Source organism: Bremia lactucae, linkage group LG1, assembly GCF_004359215.1.
Source record: "Bremia lactucae strain SF5 linkage group LG1, whole genome shotgun sequence".
NCBI lineage: Eukaryota > Oomycota > Peronosporomycetes > Peronosporales > Peronosporaceae > Bremia > Bremia lactucae.
Window position 1 is genome coordinate 10,987,520 of NC_090610.1, and position 6,202 is coordinate 10,993,721.

Consider the following 6,202-nt stretch of genomic DNA (forward strand, 5'->3'; position numbering starts at 1 on the left):
ACTTAATTATATTAATACAGTTTTCATTTTACCCTCTTTAAGCTAGTTACCTTAAAGAGAAGTCTTCCTCTGCACGTACTAGTGTACGTGAAATAACGTAAGGCACCACTCGCAACTGAAGCAGTGCGAAGTGGACTTGTACTGAAGCAGTACAAGTCGTAGTGCCCCGTTACAATACGAGTAATATTTATGAAACGAGGCACCCTGTTACATCACCCCTCCCCTAAAAACAGTCACTTTAGTGGCTAATGTAAAGTGACAGAGAGTACTATTATGTCTCTCTGTAAATTAGCACTTGATGAATTATTTTAATTCCAGCTTTTAATTTGCGCATGGTTTCGAAACCCGTGCGCATGGCCTGTGAAGCCGCAAAGCTGACAGCTGCAAGGATAAGGGCAGCTGCTAGCAATGCAATTTTTTCAGTAGACGCTAATGCGTCTGCTGTGGAGAGTGCGTCACCTCCTACTCCAATTGGAGGTGACTGGTCCAAGTCACCTGCTCATCCCATTTTTGGTGACTGGCTCGAGTCGGTGTCATTGCCCGACACAGTGGCTACTGTTGAGGCCTCTGATTCACCCGGGGCCACGTCCGTTAACCCTACGGGCTCTAACGTGACAACCAAAGAGGTGATGACTAAGTTTTACTCCTCGTCAGACCCTGTTGGTGCGGAGCCATCTTGTGATGACTCCATGGACGATGATAACTCTGATGATGATACAATTCATCACCAGGAACGTAGTGATCGTTAAGTCACTTCGATAAGCATAGTACTGCTGCTGCTACTATGCATCATTAGAGGCGGAGTGATTCTAAGGATCACTTCGAGAGTAATGCTAGCGTTAACGTTAACACAAACTAGCCGGAGAGGAACCGCAATGCTTTGCGGCTCGCTCCTAAAAAGAAGCCCTGGTTGCCCTCTAAGAGCACTCAACTCGTTGGTATGGTATGACCAACGATCGCTACCAAATCCCGTTATTCGACTCATCCACGCTTCACAAGTCTAGTGAGGACAAAATAGAATTCTTCATATATACCTTTTTTCCGGCATTGATGGACACATGTAAGCGGGCAAAGGATGCGCTAAGCTCGGTCAAAATGGAGCACACTTCGGTTGATAAACCGTTAATGTGGTACAATTCACATTTTGGGTTCAAAAAAAATCTTAATTAAAAATTTGGTGATATCATTAAGATTCCATTTATTATGGGTAATACGAGTGGCTGCAGAGATATAATGGCCGAAATTTATGGTAACTGGAATTACATGGTTCAGTTTTATATCTTAAAACATTCGATAAAGTTCAGTTCCCCTATTAATCATAAAGAATCTAGTCTTTTCCTAATGTAACGGGGCACCTATCGCTAGTACTGACAACAGTACTAGTCAATTTACACTAATAACAGTGAAGTCGTGTGCCTCGATTTCTTCACGTACACTGACGTGTGAAGGAAGGTTACAAGTAGCTTAGAAGTTTTAGCTACTAGAGGTCGATACAAAGGCTTCAGTATAAAGAAAAAGTAAAACTGTAATAGTATACTTCATGTTCCTACGTTACGATACTGTATGTACTGACTTAAATATAATAATATCTAACTATGTATTGCGCCTCCTTGCGCGGTCACAGTCGTGTCTTCAAAGGATTGGCGGGGTTGGTTTAAACTTAAATCAATTAATCAACAGACTACTGTCTTGTCGCCTCTATATTACCACATTTGATAATATTAAAACTATTAAGTCAAAATTAATAAAGACAATAATTTGTACTTCTTTGGCTTATTTTCTCTTATGAAATATAGAATTTATTATTCCTTTTATAGGAAATAATGTTTATGTAACGGCAAACCTCGTCACATCACTCCCATAACCAACAGTTAATTTAGTGAGAAGTGTAGAGTGACAGAGAGTAATAGTGTCTTTATTATGGTGTTCCATTTCCAACTGTTTAATGCGCATGATATTGAAGCCCGTGCGCCTTGGCGTATGAAGCCGCAACGCTGGCAGCTAGAGACTAAGTGTAGATGCTAGTGATGCAAATGCTTCAGTAGACGCTAATGCGTCTAATGTGGAGAGTTTGTCACTTCCTACTCCAATTGGAGGTGACTGGTAAGAGCTTGTGTCATCGCCCGACTCATTGGCTACTGTTAATGTAACGGGGTGTATCGTTACATGAAATTAACACTTAAAGGTTGTTAATTAATATATTATCTAAAAGGTAGATAATGTTTGCAGAATATTACTTGACACGGTAATATTCTTAAAGCTTATTTATTGGTAGATATAGACCATTATATCTAATTTCTTTGCGGTCCAGTCAGCGCTGGACGCGCGCAAAGAGAGAGACAGATAAGACTTTATTACATGCTTTGTATTGGTTTATAATTGAGTTAGTTCTTAATAAATAGAAACAGATAAACTTAATTATATTAATACAGTTTTTAATTAACCCTCTTTAAAGCAAGTGTTTTAAAGAGTCTTCCTCTGCACGTACTAGTGTACGTGAAGGGACGTGAGGCACCACTCGCACTGAGGCAGTGCGAAGTGGACTTGTACTGAAGCAGTACAAGGCAGTAGCGCCCCGTTACACCTGGTAGCACTTTGTAGTCCATCCAAGGATCACAGTTCCATCGTCTAACATGGACATGTTAGAGGATAATAAAAATACGCATCACGTTTCGCGTGATTGTTACTCCTTTCTAAGTGACATAGAAAGGAGTGCGGTCGAATGATTGAGTTCGACCACAGGGAACAATGCCATCTTGGCCATGCTGTCCGGTTTGGACAGAGGGGCCCTCCATTCAGCCATCGCCATAATCATTCAACATGAACTTGACGAGGCGAAAGAAAAAGTAGCCTTGCTTAATCAGCAAGGCTCTCAACAGGCAGAACTGTTGAGGTTACAACAGGTACAGACCCCTGTACCTGGGATGACGCAAACGCGTCGTCCCGAAACTTTAAAGATTGACATCTCTAAGTATAGGGGAGTCGAAGAAGACTCCCTCTTGAGATGGTTTGTCGAGTTGGACGATGCCATAAGGACACGTCACATCATCGACGAGCAAATGCAAGTCGCATTCACTCAATCAAATTTAGCAGGTCGTGCCAAAACTTGGGCATTGGGCCTTAAGTTGCGCGACCCATACGTCTTTGGGTCGCTAGAGGCTTTTAAAGCCCGGCTCAAACAGACGTTTGAACCGCTTAGGGCTGAGTTCAGAGCTCGATCATAGCTTCTGAAACTCAAGCAGGCAAGCGTGATGTTCACGCATATGCCCAGCACATACGACTTTTAGCGAGTTGTATAACAAAAAACCCAGTTCATGAACACACGTTGATTACGGTGTTTAGGCAAGGTCTTACGAATGGTCCCGTAAAGACCCACCTGTTCCGCTTGGAACTGGATACGCTTGAAAAGCAATATCCGTTGCGGAACAAGAGGACTTTAGCTTGAGACAGGCTCAAGCTAGTTCTTCATCGTATCGTCCTCCAAGACGACACGAGCTTGGAAATCCAGAACACAAGGACCTCTCTTATGTCGAAAGCGAGAAACCTCGCTTTTCGAATAATAAGCGATTGCAGAAATGCCATCGCTGCCAAAAATTAGGACACTACGCTCATGAGTGTAGTGCCCCACGCCCAGCACCGAAAGGTACTGAACGTAATTTTGGACCGTATGCCAAAAAGGGCAACAGTCGCGGGGCCGACGTTGTTGCGAAATCGCAACAACGAGACGGACCGCCAAAAAACGGTCGGGGTCAGTAGGGGTATAACGCCCTACTGATCCAGCAACCTCAAGAGAATTTGCAAATCTCTTGACTAAAGTTGCTCCAGACACACAATCATTATATGTCTCTGCACTGGTGATGAGGCATCCCTCATCACCTTGAAATTAAAAGTGACAAATGATTTATCACTTAGAGCCTTAGTGGATTGTGGAGCGTCGAATAGCTTTATTCATCGCCAGTCGGTAGAAGTTCGTAGGCGCAAATATGTTGGGCGCGACATCCCTCCAACGAGGATGACGGTGCGTCTAGCGACAGGCGCATCGATAACAGTAATGAAACGCGTAGTGAAATTTCACTACACGTTAAAAGATTTACAGTACGAACCGGTATTTTCCTTGAATGTCGCCCGCTAGGCGTGCATTCATGTCTCAATCCACTCGACTTATTGGAGTGGTGGACCTTCGGCGCTGCCATAGCATTCGCACAGCCGCCGGAAGCTGACTCTACAGGGTAATTAAAAATCACATTGTGATCTTGTGCAGTTGTACTTACTCGTAGTACATGAATAGCTCGAGCTGAACTTGGCGTGACAGTATGATCGCTAGCATGTCTAGTACATCGCGCTTTGGAATGCATGAATGTCACCTGCATCCTCAACAGAGACGCTTTCATGTTGGAAGTCTCCTTGTATGGTGCTGTCACATTTAAATGCCCCAGTTCTGCCCGACCTTTCAAATGGGTCCTACTTTTGAACCTCTTTAATCATGAAAGCCACTGTAATAGCAGCTTTTCACCTCGAAAACCAGATGATGAGGTTTGTACAGACCTCCACATTAAAGTTTTCACTTAAAGTTGTAATGACTGTAGCTCATTTTGGCCATCGTGTAATAATGTAGCTCGGATTTGACGATTGCGTCTATTTGTGCGTGTTGCTCTGGGACGCCCCGTGTCAACAGGCGTCCAAGATGCTTCGCATCTTATGCAGTATTTCCAGTTGAGCTTTCTTAAGCAGGGATGCTACTGCGCGTCAAATTTATGAAAACTTGACCGTGACTCTCAAGGGTTCTGGCTTGTCCGAATCGCGAATGTCGTGGACGGACCACAAAAAGCAATCAAGCGTGACAGGCTCACATAGCACTAGCACATAAGAAGTGACAAACAAGTTATAATAATCTACGATGGAGCTTGGTATATGTATCCTTACAGCTTATGTAATATTTTTAATCTAACACATGTTCAGCAAATTTGAGGCTCTGTTTTTTTACTAGTCACTCAAGTCTGAGTTGGTATAGTGATCAATATTTTATTGATCAAGGCATTTTTTTGGTATAACCCCATTTTGAAAGCTGTGACAAAGCTATCGTAAATATTGATTTATGTAGAAAAATGCAATTGGGAATAACGGACCGTCAAAATTAGTTATGTGTCAACTTTGACTTTTCTCGCAGAATCGGTAACATATGGCAAACCATTTTTTTATCAAGGGTATTGATATCCCCACAACTAAAATGATATCCCCACAACTATTTTTAAAATTGTTATTATTATTTTTAAATTCAAACCGCTCCAACTTGAACTATTGCTTTCACAACTTTGTAAAAGAATAAATAAATCATTTTAATTTTGCATGCTAAATTTGATGTTCCTAAAACTCCTATAAAGATACTCATTGTTCATTTATTTACCAAAGTTTTGGGAATTACAATTCCGGACTTTACCTTTTCATTGTAAATGTCCTTATGCTAGCTCTATTTGACAAATCTTGCAATTCAAGAGCTTTTTCTTGCCTCGATAGGTCTAAATCCAGATTGGAAGGATCCTTTGAATGGTAGTTTCGCCTCAATACTAAGTCTTCATGCTATTGGATGCCCAGCAATATTTTTTATTATTCGTGGTCATGTTGACCATTTTTCACAAGCAATTTCCATTGTTAATCATGTTTATATATTATAGCGTAGATAAAACAAATGGACAGTAAACTAACTTAGTAGCAGTTTTGCGCTGTCGATTCTCCTGAGTAAGATTTGACCTCTTCTGATTAAAAAGTTGAATCTTTTGCCTCAAGTACCCTCTCTATGATTAAATCTTACCTTGTATCGTATGTCCCTTCCAAGTTGCACTTTATGTAGTATCGCGTATTTGTTGTAGAGCTTTTGATAGCCACTGCATAGCTTTCAATGAATTTAAAACTCTTATGCAGCTTTGAAGAGCTCTATAAATATGTTATAGGTTTGGTGAACTGTGTTGGAGATTGACATTGAGGTTGGTGCGTGCGGAGACTGAAGAAGATTTCCTTAGTGTGATGCGCGCCGTATTTCCGACATATTGAGGAGCATGATCATGCAAGTGCTTTAATACCCCCCCTTTTACTTTGATAACTAGCGGTGGTCCGAGGGCCGTCTCTGCGTCAAGCTTGTCTGCCCAATAGGTGATGAGCCGCAACAGCTCGGACGATAAGGACACTGATGTCTGAGGTCAAACTC